This window comes from Sinohyriopsis cumingii, chromosome 5 (assembly GCF_028554795.1).
Source record: "Sinohyriopsis cumingii isolate HCF-2022 chromosome 5, ASM2855479v2, whole genome shotgun sequence".
Taxonomy (NCBI): Eukaryota; Metazoa; Mollusca; class Bivalvia; order Unionida; family Unionidae; genus Sinohyriopsis; species Sinohyriopsis cumingii.
Genome location: NC_142965.1, coordinates 155,023,085 through 155,045,539, shown reverse-complemented (window position 1 = coordinate 155,045,539; position 22,455 = coordinate 155,023,085). Strand labels below are relative to the sequence as shown.

General features: G+C 36.7%; 1 pseudogene across 1 annotated transcript in view; it reads right to left on the bottom strand.

Moving 5' to 3' along the window:
• Positions 1-3,428: 3,428 nt before the first annotated feature.
• LOC149800501 (DNA-directed RNA polymerase II subunit RPB1-like) overlaps positions 3,429-22,455 on the bottom strand; it is a 271,243-nt pseudogene continuing 252,216 nt past the window's right edge. Inside the window, exons 24-25 of the transcript XR_016421394.1 lie at positions 18,589-18,952; positions 3,429-6,417 (exon numbers count right to left, since the gene is read on the bottom strand). The product of XR_016421394.1 is annotated as a DNA-directed RNA polymerase II subunit RPB1-like (transcript). The remainder of the gene's footprint in view (positions 6,418-18,588; positions 18,953-22,455) is intronic.

Here is a 22,455-nt window from a genome sequence, read left to right as displayed (position 1 = left end):
AACCCAAGACCTCCCGCATCTGAGGCGGACGCTCTAACCACTAGGCCACCATAGCGGTTATATATATATGATGTGATCAGGTATCACATACAAGTACAAGGCACTGACAGAAAATATATATAATGTGATCAGGTATCACATACAAGTACAAGGCACTGACAGAAAATATATATAATGTGATCAGGTATCACATACAAGTACAAGGCACTGACAGAAAAAATATATAATGTGATCAGGTATCACATACAAGTACAAGGCACTGACAGAAAAAATATATAATGTGATCAGGTATCACATACAAGTACAAGGCACTGACAGAAAAAATATATAATGTGATCAGGTATCACATACAAGTACAAGGCACTGACAGAAAAAATATATAATGTGATCAGGTATCACATACAAGTACAAGGCACTGACAGAAAAAATATATAATGTGATCAGGTATCACATACAAGTACAAGGCACTGACAGAAAAAATATATAATGTGATCAGGTATCACATCAAGTACAAGGCACTGACAGAAAAAATATATAATGTGATCAGGTATCACATACAAGTACAAGGCACCGACAGAAAAAATATATAATGTGATCAGGTATCACATACAAGTACAAGGCACTGACAGAAAAAATATATAATGTGATCAGGTATCACATACAAGTACAAGGCACTGACAGAAAAAATATATAATGTGATCAGGTATCACATACAAGTACAAGGCACCGACAGAAAATATATATAATGTGATCAGGTATCACATACAAGTACAAGGCACCGACAGAACATATATATAATGTGATCAGGTATCACATACAAGTACAAGGCACTGACAGAAAAAATATATAATGTGATCAGGTATCACATACAAGTACAAGGCACCGACAGAAAAAATATATAATGTGATCAGGTATCACATACAAGTACAAGGCACTGACAGAAAAAATATATAATGTGATCAGGTATCACATACAAGTACAAGGCACCGACAGAAAATATATATAATGTGATCAGGTATCACATACAAATACAAGGCACTGACAGAAAAAATATATAATGTGATCAGGAATCACATACAAGTACAAGGCACTGACAGAAAAAATATATAATGTGATCAGGTATCACATACAAGTACAAGGCACCGACAGAAAAAATATATAATGTGATCAGGTATCACATACAAGTACAAGGCACCGACAGAAAAAATATATAATGTGATCAGGTATCACATACAAGTACAAGGCACTGACAGAAAAAATATATAATGTGATCAGGTATCACATACAAGTACAAGGCACTGACAGAAAAAATATATAATGTGATCAGGTATCACATACAAGTACAAGGCACCGACAGAAAATATATATAATGTGATCAGGTATCACATACAAGTACAAGGCACTGACAGAAAATATATATAATGTGATCAGGTATCACATACAAGTACAAGGCACTGACAGAAAATATATATAATGTGATCAGGTATCACATACAAGTACAAGGCACTGACAGAAAATATATATAATGTGATCAGGTATCACATACAAGTACAAGGCACTGACAGAAAATATATATAATGTGATCAGGTATCACATACAAGTACAAGGCACTGACAGAAAATATATATAATGTGATCAGGTATCACATACAAGTACAAGGCACTGACAGAAAATATATATAATGTGATCAGGTATCACATACAAGTACAAGGCACTGACAGAAAAAATATATAATGTGATCAGGTATCACATACAAGTACAAGGCACTGACAGAAAAAATATATAATGTGATCAGGTATCACATCAAGTACAAGGCACCAACAGAAAAAATATATAATGTGATCAGGTATCACATACAAGTACAAGGCACTGACAGAAAAAATATATAATGTGATCAGGTATCACATACAAGTACAAGGCACCGACAGAAAATATATATAATGTGATCAGGTATCACATACAAGTACAAGGCACCGACAGAAAATATATATAATGTGATCAGGTATCACATACAAGTACAAGGCACCGACAGAACATATATATAATGTGATCAGGTATCACATACAAGTACAAGGCACTGACAGAAAAAATATATAATGTGATCAGGTATCACATACAAGTACAAGGCACCGACAGAAAAAATATATAATGTGATCAGGTATCACATACAAGTACAAGGCACTGACAGAAAAAATATATAATGTGATCAGGTATGACATACAAGTACAAGGCACCGACAGAAAATATATATAATGTGATCAGGTATCACATACAAGTACAAGGCACTGACAGAAAAAATATATAATGTGATCAGGTATCACATACAAGTACAAGGCACTGACAGAAAAAATATATAATGTGATCAGGTATCACATACAAGTACAAGGCACTGACAGAAAAAATATATAATGTGATCAGGTATCACATACAAGTACAAGGCACCGACAGAAAATATATATAATGTGATCAGGTATCACATACAAGTACAAGGCACCGACAGAAAATATATATAATGTGATCAGGTATCACATACAAGTACAAGGCACCGACAGAAAAAATATATAGTGTGATCAGGTATCACATACAAGTACAAGGCACCGACAGAAAAAATATATAATGTGATCAGGTATCACATACAAGTACAAGGCACCGACAGAAAATATATATAATGTGATCAGGTATCACATACAAGTACAAGGTACTGACAGAAAATATATATAATATGAGTGTGTGATTTGTGATTTGGAATTATTTTAATGTAGCTTAAACAATTTTTCAGCCATATTGCTACGATGTCTGCAGTGTGGCAGTTTATAGTGATGTCTAGCACCGGGGCATCATGCCGCAGACATGTTGCATGATGTCCCACCCAGTCACATTATCCTGACACCAGGCTGACCAGTCCTAACACTAACCTCTTAATGCTGAGCGCCAAGCAAGGCGGCTGTTAGTACCATTTTTGCAAGTCTCTGGTATGACTCGGCCGGGGATCAAACCCAAGACCTCCCGCATCTGAGGCGGACGCTCTAACCACTAGGCCACCATAGCGGTTATATATATATAATGTGATCAGGTATCACATACAAGTACAAGGCACTGACAGAAAATATATATAATGTGATCAGGTATCACATACAAGTACAAGGCACTGACAGAAAATATATATAATGTGATCAGGTATCACATACAAGTACAGGGCACTGACAGAAAATACATATAATGTGATCAGATATCACATACAAGTACAAGGCACTGACAGAAAATATATATATAATGTGATCAGGTATCACCATACAAGTACAGGGCACTGACAGAAAATACATATAATGTGATCAGATATCACATACAAGTACAAGGCACTGACAGAAAATATATATAATGTGATCAGGTATCACATACAAGTCTAATGCACTGTCAGAAAACTGAACAAACTTTCAAGCAGAATTTTATTGTAAACCAATTAAAGGTGTAAATAATATTGATCAGTATGTGATTCAAAATGGCTTTAAATGATTATTACTGATTGAAATCATCAGGAATTTGAAATGCAGGATATCACATGCAAGATATAAGATATGTTACAATCTGGGTCAGCAAATTATGGTGCATGTTAAACATCACACAATACAGTAAGACTGGAAACTGCTCTGCCAAGTTGGGTGTAACAGACTGATCCAAAATCCAAAACATATGCACTATGCATGGACTTTATAAGCCTTCAATATGTATAATTGACTAATCCAAATCCAAAACATATGCACTATGCATGGACTTTATAAGCCCTCAATACATATAACAGACTAATCCAGATCCAAAACATATGCACTATGCATGGACTTTATAAGCCTTCAATACATATAACAGACTGATCCAAATCCAAAACATATGCACTATGCATGGACTTTATAAGCCTTCAATACATATAACAGACTGATCCAAATCCAAAACATATGCACTATGCATGGACTTTATAAGCCTTCAATACATATAACAGACTGATCCAAATCCAAAACATATGCACTATGCATGGACTTTATAAGCCTTCAATATGTATAATAGACTAATCCAAATCCAAAACATATGCACTATGCATGGACTTTATAAGCCCTCAATACATATAATAGACTAATTCAAATTCAAAACATATGCACTATGCATGTACTTTATAAGCCCTCAATACATATAATAGACTGATCCAAATCAAAAGCATACATTCTGCATGAACTTTATAAGCCTTCAATACATATAACAGACTAATCCAAATCCAAAACATATGCACTATGCATGGACTTTATAAGCCCTCAATACATATAATAGACTGATTCGAATCCAAAACATATACACTATGCATGGACTTTATAAGTCCTCAATACATAAAATAGACTGATTGAAAACCCAAAACATATAGACTATGCATTGACTTTACAAGTCCTAAATACATATAATATACTGATTCAAAGCTAAAACATATACACTATGCATGGACTTTAAAGTCCTCAATACATATAATAGACTGATCCAAAACCCAAAACATATGCACTTTTTCCATTTTTTTATACTTACAGCTTGTTCATGTATTGAATAAAGCAATTCTATCCAAATTAAAGTTCATGTAGTGAATAAAGCAATACCATCCAAATAAAAGTTAATGTATTCAATAAAGCAATACTGTCAAAATAAAAGTTCATGCACTGAAAAAAGCAATACCATCCAAATAAAAGTTTATGTACTGAATCAAGCAATACTGTCCAAATAAAGGTTCATGTACTGAATCAAGCAATACTGTCCAAATAAAAGTTCATGTAGTGAAAAAAGCAATACTGTCCAAATAAAATTTCATATAGTGAATCAAGCAATACTGTCCAAATAAAAGTTCATGTATTCAATAAACCAATACTGTCCAAATAAAAGTTCATGTATTAAATAAAGCAATAATGTTCAAAAAAAAGTTCATGTATTCAATAAAGCAATACCATCCAAATAAAAGTTCATGTACTGAATAAACCAATACCATCCAAATAAAAGTTCATGTACTGAATCAAGCAATACTGTCCAAATAAAAGTTCATGTAGTGAAAAAAGGCAATACCATCCGAATAAAAGTTCATCTATTGAATAAAGCAATACTGTCCAACAAAAATTTCATTTACTGAATAAAGCAATACTTTCCACATGAAAAAATGCTTTATGGTATCTTTACTATTTCTCACAAACTGCATAAGATTCAGTTAAATAGCTTGCCTATTTTTATTCCTAGAAACTAGTTTCATACAGTGTCGTTGGGGTATATGCTGAGTTGGTTAGGGAGTAGTTTGGGCTAGTTGAGGTATATGTTGGATTGGTTCAGGAGTAGTTTGGGCTAGTCGGGGTATATGTTGGGTTGGTTGGGGAGTACTTTTGGCTAATCGGGGTATATGAGGGGCTACCAGGGGAGTATTGGGGACTTGAGGGTGAATACTTGGGACTTGTTGGCGAGTAAGTTGGAGATGTTGGGGAGTACTGAGGTGAGGATGGACTGAACTTGGGAGATGTAGGACTGTATCCTGGACTAGCTGGGCTGTACTTTACTGAGGTTGGACAATATTTGGAGCTACTTGGCTAGTAGGAGAGTAGGATAGGCTTGTTGGGGTGTACTAGGGAGAAGATGTGGAAAAATATTGTGGTGAACTGGGACTGTATGAAGGACTTGTTGGAGAGTATGTTGGACTTGTTGGATTGTACTTAGGGCTGCTTGGACTGCTAGGACTATAGATAGAACTTGAAAGAGAATGCTTTGATGATGCTGGGTTGTAAAATAGACTAGTTGTGTGGTATAAAGGGCTAGTTCGGCTATATGAAGGGCTAGTTGGGCTGTATGAAGGGCTAGTTGGGCTGTACGAAGAGCTATCTAGGCTAAAAGACCTGTCACTGTCATCCTCAGTGGAAAATGTATTAGTTTGACTGTCTGAAGAGCTAGCTAGGCTAAAAAACCTGTCACTGTCATCCTCAGTGTAGGATATAGTAGGTGGGCTGTATAAAGGGCTACCTAGGCTAGAAGACTTGTCACTGTCATCCTCACTGGAAGATGTACTAGTCTGGCTGTCTGAAGAGCTACCTAGGCTAGAAGACTTGTCACTGTCATCCTCACTGGAAGATTTACTAGTCTGGCTGTCTGAAGAGCTAGCTAGGCTAGAAGACTTGTCACTGTCATCCTCACTGGAAGATGTACTAGTCTGACTCAATGACAGGCTAGCTAGGCTAGGAGAGCTATCACCGTCATCCTCAGTGGAAGATGTACTAGTTTGGCTGTATGAAGGGCTACCTAGGCTGTATGATCTATCACTGTCATAATCAGGTGTATCAGGTTGCCATGGGAGCATCACAGGTAACATTCTTACTGCCAAACTTCGAGATGCTCCAAAGAACATTCCAGTTCCAACTGCAAAAAATTAAGCATAATTAAGGCTGATTCTTCCTTGAAAGCTGTTAAAAATAAATCACCACAGTTTGACTGATCTTTCTGAAAAGCACATCCTATATGGCTGCTCCATATTTTGCATGAAAAATTGAAATTCAGCATCATGTTACAAGTTTGTGAAAAGTTTCCATGATAATCAGTACCCTTTTCAAAATTATGTGGTTGTCAAAATATTCCTATGTAACTAGACTTTCCTTTGTAAAGCATGCATGCCCCTCCTGCAGACCCAAACATTTCACAAAACTGAAAAATTTAGAATAATTTAAAGTTGCTATAATACAATGAAATTTTTGAATAAAATCATCTATTTAAGCAAACATAATTGCATTAATAAAGTATAAAAGATCAAAAAGTTAAAAAATTAGTTAAAATTGTGTATATGTGATTTACATTTTTAGCAAAGCTCTAAAATTATTAGTCATAACACTACAATGTCTGCACTCAGTCACATTATCCAGACACCAAGATGACCAGTCCTAAAACTAACCTCTTAATGCTGAGTTGCCAAGCATGGTATCTCAATAGTACTATTTTTAAAAGTCTTTGGTATGAGTTGTCTGGGGTTCAAACCCATGACCTCCCACATTCAAAGCAAGTGCTCTAACCACTTAGCCCACTAGAGTGGTCCATAGAATTGTTAAAATTGCTTTATAATAACATGAAAATCTAAATAGGTCATCAACATATGAATACAAATATGCCTACACAATTTCATTTGTCCACCTCCAGTGGTCTTTGTTTAAATGTGCTAAAAAATATTTTGTCACAAAATGAATAAAATGTGTATAACATTGAAAATTTGATTTTATTGGCCTGAAAATCGAATCAGTTCATCTACTTATGATAAAGAGTGTAAAATTGAATGGCCCTAAGTCAAATAATTCACAAGCCGAATTTGAATGCCCTACATTCAATAGCTAACATGCTGAAACTGAATGGCCCTACGTCCAATAGCTGACATGCTGAAACTGAATGCCCTACATCCAATAGTTTGCAAGCTGAAATTGAATGGCCCTACATTCAATAGCTAACATGCTGAAACTGAATGGCCCTACGTCCAATAGCTGACATGCTGAAACTGAATGCCTTACATCCAATAGTTTGCAAGCTGAAATTGAATGGCCCTACATTCAATAGCTAACATGCTGAAACTGAATGGCCCTACGTCCAATAGCTGACATGCTGAAACTGAATGCCCTACATCCAATAGTTTGCAAGCTGAAATTGAATGGCCTTAACATTCAATAGCTAACATGCTGAAACTGAATGGCCCTACATCCAATAGCTGACATGCTGAAACTGAATGCCCTACATCTGATAGTTTACAAGCTGAAACTGAATGCTCCAAGTTCAATGGTTAACAAGCTATAATTGAATGACCCCAAATCCAGTAGTTAACATACTGAAATTGAATGTCCTTAAGTCCAATAGCTAACATGATGAAATTGAATGGCCCTACATCCAATAGCTAACATGATGAAATTGAATGGCCCTACATCCAATAGCTGACATGATGACATTGAATGGCCCTACATCCAATAGCTGACATGCTAAAATTGAATGGCCCTACATCCAATAGCTGACATGATGAAACTGAATGGCCCTACATCCAATAGCTGACATGCTAAAATTGAATGGCCCTACATCCAATAGCTAACATGATGAAATTGAATGGCCCTACATCCAATAGCTGACATGCTAAAATTGAATGGCCCTACATCCAATAGCTGACATGCTAAAACTGAATGGCCCTACATCCAATAGCTAACATGATGAAACTGAATGGCCCTACATCCAATAGCTGACATGCTAAAATTGAATGGCCCTACATCCAATAGCTAACATGATGAAATTGAATGGCCCTACATCCAATAGCTGACATGCTAAAATTGAATGGCCCTACATCCAATAGCTGACATGCTAAAACTGAATGGCCCTACATCCAATAGCTAACATGATGAAACTGAATGGCCCTACATCCAATAGCTAACATGATGAAATTGAATGGCCCTATGTCCAATAGCTAACATGCTAAAATTGAATGGCCCTACATCCAATAGCTAACATGATGAAACTGAATGGCCCTACATCCAATAGCTAACATGATGAAACTGAATGGCCCTACATCCAATAGGTGACATGATGAAATTAAATGGCCCTACATCCAATAGCTTACATGATGAAATTGAATGGCCCTACATCCAATAGCTAACATGATGAAATTGAATGGCCCTACATCCAGTAGCTGACATGATGAAATTGAATGGCCCTATGTCCAATAGCTGACATGATGAAACTGAATGGCCCTACATCCAATAGATACCATGCTGAAATTGAATGGCCCTACATCCAATAGCTAACATGCTAAATCTGAATGGCCCTACATCCAATAGTCAACAAAAAGCTGAAACTGAATGGCCCTAAGTCCAATAGTTAAGAAGCTAAGCTGAAATTGAATGGCCAAACTCCAATAGTTCACAAGCTAAAATTGAATGGCCCCAAGTCCAATAGTTAACAAGGTAAAATTAATGGCCCTAAGTCAAATAGTTTCTTTGTTAACACCATAAAATTAAATGGCCCAAAGTCCATTAGTTTTGTTTTATTATGCTAAAACTGAATGGCCTTAAGTTTGATGGTTTCTGTGTTAAAATTGAATGGTCCTAAGCCCCAAAATTAACATGCTAAATTTGAATTGCCCTAAGTCCCAGAGTGTGTATCAGTATGCTAATAATTAACTGCCCTAAGTCCCATAGTTTGTGCTAATGTGTAAAAATAGAATTGCCATAAGTTTAATAGTTTCTGTGTTATCACACTAAAAGTGAATGGCCCCTAGGCCAATTATTTGCACACTATAAGTTATTGGTCCAAAGTCCATTAGATGTTTGTACTGATATGCTAAACCTGAATGACACTAAGTCCAGGAGTTTCTCTGTCAACATGCTAAAATAACAATAATAATAATAATAATAATAATAATAATAATAATAATAATAACAATAATAATAATAATAATGACTTTATTCAAAGAAGAAGCTCATTTAGTCAACTGATCAATCTTCCAACTGATCAATCTTCCATGAGACCTTCTACAATGACTTTTGTACAAATATGTACATAATGCACAATTTTTACAAGATGAGGTGTCTTTAGACAGCAAATGATGTTAAAAACCAGACAACTGATCTACTGCTACAATAAAATATGCACAAGGCTTTAAGGATTCATATAAATAGTAGTAGCGAACACATGTAAAACATTATAGGTGAGTACATGATAACAATGCTGTAAAAAGTAGTGGTACTGAATTAAACAAGTCATACAAATGAATATTTCTGTAGATGTTGCCTAAGAAGCTTTTTAAAAGCTTGGCCTGAGTCAGCTGACTTTATATAAAGGTGGTATGGAATTCCATAGTTTGGCTCCAGAAAAAGCAAAACTCTGAATTTGGTTTAGGTAGATATAACATGTTGTTTGAGATGGATTTTAGTTCATACATATGTACATTTTAACAAATTTAAAATTACATTAAAGATAATCTGGAGCCAAACCATGTAAGGATTTATAGACTAGTAAACCCTTCTGAAAATGAGTTCTATGCTGAAATGGAAACCACTTTAGGATTATAAAAAAGATTTGTTGATGGTGTATCCAAAATCAGCATGAAGAATAACTCTAGCTGCTCTTTTTTGAAATTTCAGTTATTCATATCAGAAAGATCTCCCTTCTTATGTATTGGAGTTACTTTTGCCAGTTTTAGCCTGTATAGAACAATAGTTGTGAAAATACTTAGATTGAAGATAGACCTGTTGCTGTTATGACATCAAGTTGGTTGATTTATTTAAAATGAATTAAAGGCTTATTTTAGGGATTTTTAAGCACTCTTCTTTCTTAAGGCTTGAAGAAATATGTTCATCCCTGGAGAAACGTTTAGGAGCTGTGAAATCAACAATTTTATTATTTATATTCACAAAGTAATCATTGAGTGCATTTGCAATTTCAAGATGTTCTTGCTTAATATCACCATTTGCATCACTAATACATGTAAACGGCAGGGTATTGACAGATTTGCCTTTCAAGTTACTGAATGTTTTCCAGAGTTTTCTAGGATTCTTGTTTGTAATACTATCTGATATTTCAGTGGAATAATGTTTTCTTTGTCTTTTGAATCATTGACTTGACTCTGTTTCTCCATAATCTGTAATTGTCAGTATCTTTTAATTTAGGAAATCTATAATTTCTTAATAGCATTCTGCATATAACCTGTAATCCAATTCGGTTGATTTTGTTGGTTGACTCTCTTGAAATTAATAGAAGCATGAGTGCTCAGGGTGTTGGTAAACATATCTATCCAGATGTCAAGGGCATCTGATGGGTCATCAAAACATCCAATTACTGACCAAGGGACATAATTCAGTTTCTTAAGGAATATTTGTGAATTGAATCATTTCACTTTTCATTATTCATTACATGATATATATGTGATGGTAAGTTTTACTTTTTTTTATTTACTTAATTTTCTTGTACAGCATATAGGATAATGATCACTTATGGAATATTAGGGAACTACAACTGCTATAATATTGTCAGTGTTGTTAATATAAATATGATCACTTACTGTTTCAGATACCTCTGTTATCCAAGTGGGTACATGAACCAGCTGTTGATAATTCAGGGAATTCATGGTTTTAATCCAGCTTTAATTGGTATCATAAAGCAAATTGTAATTGAAGTCACCCACTAGACAGACTTCATTGTTTTCTATATACAAAGTTTCAAGATTGTTTGGAAAAATATTAATCCAAGCACTGTCAGTGTTTGCTGGCCTATTTACACAGACTAATACAATTGTTTTTTTAGACATTATGTTTCATTTCTAGCCAGATTATTTCCATACCAATTTCCTCAAGATCATATCAACATTTGAAAGAAAGGCCATCCTTAATATTAAACGAGAAGTCCACCATCTGTTTGGAAAAGTCGGTCTTTTATATTTGAAAACTGTAGTTTGGAATTTTAAGTTTGTCATCATGAAAAAGTTCATGTAAGAAGGTTTCACTGAAAGCAAAAATATCAATTACTGAATTATTTCCTGAAAGAAGCAATTTGATTTTTTTTCTAGTTTTTGAAAAAGATAATGATATTCAGATGGAAATTTTTAGACCTTTTTGCTTAAGCCACTAATTTTGAGAGAATTTTAAGTTTTGATGCTTGAGATGAATATATAAATTGATATTTTCACTATCTATATATGAACAATGATATTCCTCTAAGTTTTCTTTTACACAGTATCCTAAATCATGACTAACAACTGTTTTTCAGAAGATTTTTGAATGGCCCTATGTCCCAAATTCATGGCTCCAAGCCCAATTGTTAGCACACTAGAACTGAAACAAGATAAATTACAACAGCTCCAAGGCCAACAGCCTTCTGTGTTAACATGCTAAAATTGAATGGCCGTAAGTCCAATAGTTTTTTATGTGGACGATGCAAATTTTAAGTAAATCAAGTTTCTCCAAGAAGACTTACCCGATCACATCAATGTTAGGATATAAAACTACTGCCTCCCGAATTCAGCCATGCTAAAATATGAACAATATTAAATTTACTATTTCACATGGACAAAGGACACTAACTTGTCCATTACGTCCCCTTGCCACTGCCAGGTGTTGCTTGTTTCAAGCAATAAGTGTCATGTATGCTCCTATGGTGGGGTGGATGTGAGGAGTTTTAAATAATGTGATTGGGTAAGTATTCTCTGAGAAACACTTACTTCAAAAATTTGCTTTTTCCTTCAAATATGTTCTATGATCACATTAGCATAGGTAATGGGAAGAGGGAATGCTGGGTATAGTTCTAGGGAATTATGTTTGGATCCCCAGTGTGAATGATAACCTCTTCTTCTAATTGATAAGCAGTACAGACTAAGGTCACATGATTGTAATCCCTATATGACAATGAGTATTGAAATCTTATGTACAATATTTCACTGGCAAATCCAGCAAAAGCTGAAAGTCTGTGTTGACTCTTAAATGGGTCTGGCAGTCATCTGTGTGACTGTCACAGATCCCACAGGACTTAAGAGTTTGTCTCTGTGAGAAAAGCTCAATAATGTTGACTCTGCATGCCAACCAATCAGTTTCACCATATCTCAGAAAAACACTAAGTGTATGAATGCATGACTTGCAGAGATCACTCTAATCTCATGAGCTAAACTATTTGGCAACTCAGATCTTGTCAGACTTCTGAGTACACTGAGCATATAACCCAACTCTGCCATGAAGTACACTGTCAGACTTCCGAGTACACTGAGCATACAACCCAACTCTGCCATGAAGTACACTGTCAGACTTCTGAGTACACTGAGCATATAACCCAACTCTGCCATGAAGTACACTGTCAGACTTTGGAGTACACTGAGCATACAACCCAACTCTGCCATGAAGTACACTGTCAGACTTCCGAGTACACTGAGCATACAACCCAACTCTGCCATGAAGTACACTGTCAGACTTCTGAGTACACTGAGCATACAACCCAACTCTGCCATGAAGTACACTGTCAGACTTCTGAGTACACTGAGCATATAACCCAACTCTGCCATGAAGTACACTGTCAGACTTCTGAGTACACTGAGCATACAACCCAACTCTGCCATGAAGTACACTGTCAGACTTCCGAGTACACTGAGCATATAACCCACCACAGCCACTAAAGTTGGGTTTGATGAATGGTGTCTTGCTTACGGGTTTTCACCAGATGAGACATTTGTACATGCCACAACTTGCTACCATGCATTTCAAGTATTGCCTGAGAGTGTGAACAGGGTCTTGCATGGGCGCTGCTCTTGACTTGTCTATGGAGGAGAGTGAGCGTATGACAACTTTTTGATTGCCAATTGATGGTAAACTATTTTTGGCTACAAAGCCTGGTTGTGTGAAGAAGACCACTGGGTCATCTCATGTGAACTGAATATAATTTGGGTCAACTGAAACAGCATGAAATGCGCACACCCTGCATGTTAATGCTATCAGGAAGCAAGTTTTGTATGATTCAGGAAATTGTTCACAAAAAGCTCTAAGTTGTTTAAGTTGAGCCATGAAAGAACCCATGACAGATTCCATTTAGTCAATGCACATCAAAATCAGCTAACAAATCTGAGGTCTTTATCATGACTGATATTGTGTCTGCCATTATGTCTAAATGTGTCAGAGATCATTGAATGGTAGCCTTTGATAGTAATTGGGGCCAGTTTTTTTTCTCCTCAAAGAGCCAGAGAAAAAAATGTCAGCTGTTGGGGAATTAAAGCACTCTGAGGGATGATGTTTATGATTTGGCACAATTCCCTGAACACACACTATATTTTCTCTCATAAGCCTTCCGAGTGAAGGGACTTTTTGCTTGAAAGATTTTCTCCACAACGGATGGATTAAACTGTTTCTTCCACAAGGCTTTCCAGACAAGAGCCATGCATAAAGGAGATGGTCCAGGCAGAAGCGGAATACTTGCGACCATGGTTGCTTGAGAAGATTCAGATGTGCTGGGATCTTCCTGGGTGTATCTATCACTAGATCAATTAGATCTGAGACCGAGGACTTGTCCTGTTTGAGATGAGATACCAGAAGTATTGTGCAGTTCAGACACCATAATTTCTGGATTTTTTTCAGTACCAAAACCATAGGAGAGTAGGCAAAGGCTGAGAACCCTTCCAAGCTGATTGGTAGTGGGTCCATGGCCCAAACATGAAGTTATGGAGCTGGGCAAATGAAGGTAAGCAACTTGTGATTCCACCTTGTTGCAAAATGGTCCATCATCGGCTGTCACCAACATGTGCAAATTCGATGAAAGACTGATGGGTAAAGAGACCACTCCATGTGAATGACCTGATCAATCCTGGATAGTGTGTTTGCCAGGTCAATGAGTCTGTCAGGAAAATGTTGTTTTTGAACAAAGACATTGAGTTCTTCAAACCAACATAGAAACTGCCAAATGAGAACACATAGCCCAGGTGATCTGGTGTCCCTGTTTCAGTAGATATGTTACCACTACAGAGCAGTTTGACATAATTAGGATCATTTTTCTTGATAGATGATACCTCCAGGTGCTGATGAGATCTTTAATTTCTTGAAGGTTGAGGTGGAGAGAATGGCTCTGACATGCTGCTGACATTCGCAAAGACCAGCAACAGGTCAGCACCCCAACCGTATGTACTGGCACACTGACACATACGGTCATTTCCACTTGGAGATTCTCCAGAAGGACCTCTGACATCCTGGTTGCACCACTGACCCAGGAATGATAATTCCAAAGGCGTTATCATGCCTTGCTGATTGAGGGTACTTGGGAAGGTGCCACTGAGCTAGCAATACCATCTATATGGGGCACATAATAAAATCAAGTCTGCTGCCACATTAAATAATTTGAGGATTCGCAAGAACTCCCTTGCTGAAATTCAAGTCTTGTTGGAAATGGACTTGACTAGTTCTATGATCCAGGTTATGTGATCATGATGAAGCTCTAATTGTGATTGATGAGAAATTCCATACCTATGATGGATGAAGATCTGATGAGACTCAATTCATAAGAAAGCCAAGGTAATGTACAAGGATATAATGAGTACTTGACTGTAAAGATCCCTTGCCCCACCTATCATCCCTCTTATGTGGCTGTCATGGAATGTTTCGAAAAACTGCAGTGGGTTGGCAGAAAGTTGGAGGGGCAGTTCCTGAGCTGCCTGCCTCTGAGTTTCTTCAATCTACCATCTAACAAAGGTGACCAGACAGGTTTGTCCTTAAAGCCAGACTATGGTGCAGTTTATAGACATGGAATCCTTGCATACATCATGTCTGGTCAAGTCCAAATTAGTGGAAGTGGCCAACCAAATGGCAATGGAGTTTTCACCTGCTCTGCTCTTGACTCTGTCAATTCAGGCTGTTGCCTCCCAGGCATGGTGATTGCCTGGTTTCTCTGCTGACAGCCAGTAATGCCAGGTCAACCATAGTGGAATGGCAAACATATTCCTAACTAGCTTGGAAGTGGCCAAAAAACACATTTGTGTTCACTGGCAGGGAAAGTATACTACCACCAGATTTTTATCCAGTGCCTGGTTGTTTTTACCGAAGGAATCTGAATATGTCTTGTACAAGTGGTATGAAAATGTTGCTGGTACTTGGCTTTCTGTAAAGATAACCTTGGAAAATGTGGGTCGGTGGTTCTTTCTGGGGTTTTCCCAGGTTCTTCCTCCACCATTTATACTGGCCGCCATGTATAGCCTATCTTGTGCTGAAAAATGGCGTTAAACCCTACAACAACAACAACAAATGTGACAAGACTGCTTTATCTATAGACTGAGGAAGAATCTGGAAAGATGGCTTTTCTTCCTCTTCAGTGAAGTCTACCAATACCTTAATCTTATAGTTTGGTGTGACTTAAGGGTTTGGAGGCCTTCTGAAGCCTATAACACACTAAAAAGTATCTTCATGACTTCCTGGAAACTATACTCTGCCTTTTCCAAAGTAGGATCAGATTATGGTTGGTTTGAAGGATGATCCCTGTATATCACAAAAAATATTTCATAACAAAGTTAATAATTATAATTTCAACTTTTTATTGACAACTTTTACATAATCATTATCTGATTAGTGTTGGGGCATTGTCACAGAATTAGGCCAACAAATAAACTGGTTTTGCCTTAGAACTATTTGACTGTTTCTCGTTGTACATGCATACAACGTTATCTAGGGTGAATATCTGTTTTTCCAGGTAAGCAACTCTGTTAACATGTACCTAGCCAGAAATTACTTGTGACAAAGGAACATTAATAACATGATATGCACGGGTATTTCACCCTGATTTTTGCTCACTCTTCTATGGCTTTAAGTAAGATCAATTTCTAAAACCGACAATGGTCGTTTTGGATCACATCAAGGAGTGTATGCTCTCTATTGTTCTCCAGCCATAGGGGTAAGTGTTAAATTTACATTTTCATTTGATATGCAATGCTTATTCAGTTTGTAATGTCTTGTTGTGTAATAATGCATTTATTACAACGCAGATTTAAAGTATTGAATTACAAGTCACTATTTGAGGTTAAAGTATTATCATATATCTAGAGATTATACAGAAACTATTATTATGACCAATTTGGTTTTATTGTAGCTGATTGTGACTGTTGCTGTGATTGTGGCCATGATTCTGATTATGACTGTCACTGTGATTGTGACTGTGAATATCACTAGAGATGTCTGAAGCTGTCTAAATTTGTTAAGAGCTGTCTGGAGTTTCCAGAGTATTTAAGGCTGTGTGCTGTTGATACGTATGTACGTATGTCTGTGCCACGGACATATAAGTAGCAAATTAAAAAGGGTGCTGTATGCTGTCTGTACGTGTGTATACGTATGACTGTACATGTGAATCCATAAAGGGTGCGAGCGGCCAATAAGAGTGTGGGCCAACCCAAGGAATCGTGCAACTGTACAAGGGGTCTAGAAGCATACGTTTGGTTCAATTGTTGTTCCAATAGCACTTTTATGTTCATAAGATTATTTTGAATCTTAGTTGTGTTCATAGGATTAGTTTGAATCTTAGTTGTGTTCATAAGATTAATTTGAATCTTAATAGGAGTTCATATTCGAGATTATGTGAATCTCTCTTGAAGTGTAAAATACTGTTTGAAGCGTATTTGCAGTCCATGAGGTTTCTTGGATCTGTACTTCATACTGATTTAATATTTTGGTTTATTTTCAATGTGTGAATGTTGTGTAGAGTGATTTGAGTCAATCGTATGTTGAGAACGTGAGAGAATCATTGTATTTTTACATCATATATTTTTCCTTAATTCATTTAATAAATTTCCATCTTTCTCACATTGTGTTTGGCTTATTCATTTAGTCCAAAAACCCACTCGGTTTCTATTCTGCAACAGGCATAACAGGTGGATTTTTCTGCATTCAAAATTTATAATCATGCTGAATACATTGTTGTGAGTTTTATGTATATCTATATTATGTGTGTTAATTTCTATGACTAGAGGCTGAAAGAGTCATTTAGTAAACTACATTATATGCTAACAATCTTTATTTTTTGCAGATGTAAAAAATGTTGAATGCATTACAAAAAGATAGTAGAAAACAACTGCATAGAAAATTTAGCAAATATAATTTTAACCTCTGATCTTTAACATTTTAATAATGAAGTTTTGGTCAGTGTGAGTGCATAAAACATTGATTTATTTTCCAAGACAAAAAAAAAAACAAACGTCCCAGCAAGTGACTGATGTTCTACTGGCTGAAAAGAATTTCCTAGAATCCACTAAAGTCAATTTCTTCTTTATCTGCTGAGTACTGAAACCATCTCTACAATTCTTGAGAATCTCCAACATCCCAAAACTATTTTCATATGTATCAGTTAAAAATAATTTACCATTTAGGACCAACTATACAACATAAGGCATTTGTTACTTGAGACTGGTTGTCACTATGAATATCCATTCACGTGATGTATCAATAAAAAGTACAATAGTGGCCATATTGGAAATTAGATTGGCACCTTCTTCATTTAGGATTAATTAGACATTGTAAGAAGTCCAGTAATCAATATCTTCATACGACTATGGCAATCCAGTTAGGAAAAGTAACCATTACAAGATGGTCAGTATAATGGCTGTATTGTTTATCAGACTGGCATTCTTTCACGAAATGACCAACAAACATGATCAGAAGTTTTGATTAGTGTCGATTAGTAGTAAACTTATGAAATATATTCAACAGTTAATGTAAATATTTCAGCAATTTTCAGTGCAAATTTGCAGTGGAATATTTCATAACTGATAGTGGTTTTATGAAACATACAAACAACAGATCTTTATCAAGTTGATAAAGTAATATGCATAGCCCAAAATATCCAGTCTTGCTTCTTATTTTTAAAAGCTAATTTCATATGCTGAATGGAAATAACTGGATAAAACCACTGTATCACAATAAGAAAGGAAACGTATGCACATGAACTATTACTTTTTAAGAACTGATCTTAAACTTAAGGATATTGATCATTTGCACAAAAATCATTTGTAACATAATGAGAAACTATCAATGACAATAAAAATTTCCAGTACAGTTGTAGATATGCTATGGTTACCTCCACTCTTCATGCCAAGTCTGTTCTTGGGAATCGCATAGTCGTGCTCACCAAGGCTCTTCTTGGGAATTGCCTTGCCTTGCTTGCTGAGAATATCTTTGGGAATCACCTTGCCTTGCTTGTTGAGAATATCTTTGGGAATCACCTTGCCTTGCTTGTTGAGAATATCTTTGGGAATTGCCTTTCCTTGCTTGTTGAGAATATCTTTGGGAATCTCCTTGCCATACTTGCATTTCTCTGCATCTAGCAGTAGATCAAAGCACCCTGTACCGATCCTAGCCAGCTGTCCCAGCATGATACTCTCAGATACACCTTTCATTGGGTCGATCTCTGCATGGGCTGCTGCCTCCACCAGAATGTCCACCTGTAGCAGTATTGATTTGCAGTTCACAATATTGCCTTGTGCACACTTTTAATGTGAGAAATACATCCAAATTATCGATAATTTTATGGTGCAATGCTTTTACTGGCAAGCAACTAGTAAACTTTTTTAAGAAAAGAATTAATATGTTGAGATGATAGTTTTACAATCAGAGGATGAAGCAATTCATGGAGGGATTTTAACAATACTCCAATCAGAATACAGACTATGAAGCAATTCATGGTGGGATTTCAGAATACAGACTATGAAGCAATTCATGGAGGGATTTTAACAAAACTCCAATCAGAATACAGACAATGAAGCAATTCATGGAGGGATTTTAACAATACTCCAATCAGAATACAGACAATGAAGCAATTCATGGAGGGATTTTAACAATACTCCAATCAGAATACAGACAATGAAGCAATTCATGGTGGGATTTTAACAATACTCCAATCAAAATACAGACAATGAAGCAATTCATGGTGGGATTTCAGAATACAGACTATGAAGCAATTCATGGAGGGATTTCAGAATACAGACTATGAAGCAATTCATGGAGGAATTTTAACAATACTCCAATCAGAATACAGACTATGAAGCAATTCATGGAGGGATTTCAGAATACAGACTATGAAGCAATTCATGGAGGGATTTTAACAATACTCCAATCAGAATACAGACTATGAAGCAATTCATGGAGGGATTTTAACAATACTCCAATCAGAATACAGACTATGAAGCAATTCATGGAGGGATTTTAACAATACTCCAATCAGAATACAGACTATGAAGCAATTCATGGTGGGATTTCAGAATACAGACTATGAAGCAATTCATGGAGGGATTTCAGAATACAGACTATGAAGCAATTCATGGAGGGATTTTAACAATACTCCAATCAGAATACAGACTATGAAGCAATTCATGGAGGGATTTCAGAATACAGACTATGAAGCAGTTCATGGAGGGATTTTAACAATATTCCAATCAGAATACAGACAATGAAGCAATTCATGGTGGGATTTTAACAATACTCCAATCAAAATACAGACAATGAAGCAATTCATAGAGGGATTTTAACAATATTCCAATCAGAATATAGACAATGAAGCAATTCATGGAGGGATTTTAACAATACTCCAATCAGAATACAGATAATGAAGCAATTCATGGAGGGATTTTTTGTATACATCTGGTCTCAAGATAGGTAACAAGCTCAACCATAGACAAAGTCTCAAGATAGGTAACAAGCTCAACCATACATCTGGTCTTAAGATAGGTAACAAACTCAACCATACATCTGGTCTCAAGATAGGTAACAAGCTCAACCATACATCTGGTCTCAAGATAGGTAACAAACTCAACCATACATCTGGTCTCAAGATAAGTAACAAGCTCAACCATACATCTGGTCTCAAGATAGGTAACAAACTCAACCATACATCTGGTCTCAAGATAAGTAACTTGTTGTTGTTGTTGTGGGGTTTAACGCCATTTTTCAGAACGATAGGCTATACATGGCGGCCAGTATTAATGGTGGAGGAAGAACCCGGAAAACCCCGGAAAGAACCACCGACCCACGAGAAGCTACTGGCAAGCTTTCTCACATGCCCACATTGGCTCAATCTTAGACTCGAACCGCCGCAGACAGAGGTGAGACAGCAGTGATCCGTAACGAAGAGCGCTTTAGACCACTCGGCCACTCGGGGCCCCATGTATGTATGTATAAGTAACAAGCTCAACCATACAACTGGTCTCAAGATAGGTAACAAGCTCAACCATACATCTGGTCTCAAGATAGGTAACAAGCTCAACCATACATTGGTCACAAGATAGGTAACAAGTTCAACCATACATCTGGTCTCAAGATAGGTGACAAGCTCAACCATATACCTGGTCTCAAGATAAGCAACAAGCTCAACCATACATCTGGTCTCAAGATAGGTAACAAACTCAACCATACATGTGGTCCCAAGATAGGTGACAAGCTCAACCATGCATCTGGTCTCAAGATAGGTAACAAGCTCAACCATACATCTGGTCTCAAGATAGGTGACAAGCTCAACCATACATCTGGTCTCAAGATAAGCAACAAAACCATACATCTGGTCTCAAGATAAGTGACAAGCTCAACGATACATCTGGTCTCAAGATAAGTGACAAGCTCCACCATACATCTGGTCTCAAGATAAGTGACAAGCTCAACCATACATCTGGTCTTAAGATAAGTATCAAATTCAACCATACATCTGGTTTCAAGATATGTAACAAGCTCAACCATACAATGAGTTTCAAGATAGGTGACAAGCTCAACCATACATCTGGTCTCAAGATAGGTAACAAACTCAACCATACATCTGGTCTCAAGATAAGTAACAAGTTCAACCATACATCTGGTCTCAAGACAGGTAACAAGCTCAACCATACATCTGGTCTTAAGATAAGTATCAAATTCAACCATACATCTGGTTTCAAGATATGTAACAAGCTCAACCATACAATGAGTCTCAAGATAGGTGACAAGCTCAACCATACATCTGGTCTCAAGATAGGTAACAAACTCAACCATACATCTGGTCTCAAGATAAGTAACAAGCTCAACCATACATCTGGTCTCAAGATAGGTAACAAGCTCAACCATACATCTGGTCTCAAGATAGGTAACAAGCTCAACCATACATCTGGTCTCAAGATAGGTGACAGGATCAACCATATACATGGCCTCAAGAGAAGCGACAAGCTCAACCATACATCTGGTCTCAAGATAGGTAACAAGCTCAACCATACATCTGGTCTCAAGATAGGTAACAAGCCGAACCATAGACAGAGTCTCAAGATAGGTAACAAGCTCAACCATACATCTGGTCTTAAGATAGGTAACAAGCTCAACCATACATCTGGTCTTAAGATAGGTAACAAGCTCAACCATACATCTGGTCTCAAGATAAGTAACAAGCTCAACCATACATCTGGTCTCAAGATAGGTAACAAACTCAACCATACATCTGGTCTCAAGATAAGTAACAAGCTCAACCATACATCTGGTCTCAAAATAGGTAACAAACTCAACCATACATTTGGTCTCAAGATAAGTAACAAGCTCAACCATACATCTGGTCTCAAGATAGGTGACAAGGTCAACCATATACCTGGTCTCAAGATAAGCAACAAGCTCAACCATACATCTGGTCTCAAGATAGGTAACAAGCTCAACCATAAACAGAGTCTGAAGATAGGTAACAAACTCAACCATACATCTGGTCTCAAGATAGGTGACAAGCTCAACCATACATCTGGTCTCAAGATAGGTAACAAGCTCAACCATACATCTGGTCTCAAGATAAGCGACAAGCTCAACCATACATCTGGTCTCAAGATAAGTGACAAACTCAACCATACATCTGGTCTCAAGATAAGTGACAAGCTCAACGATACATCTGGTCTCAAGATAAGTGACAAGTTCAACCATACATCTGGTCTCAAGATAAGTGACAAGCTCA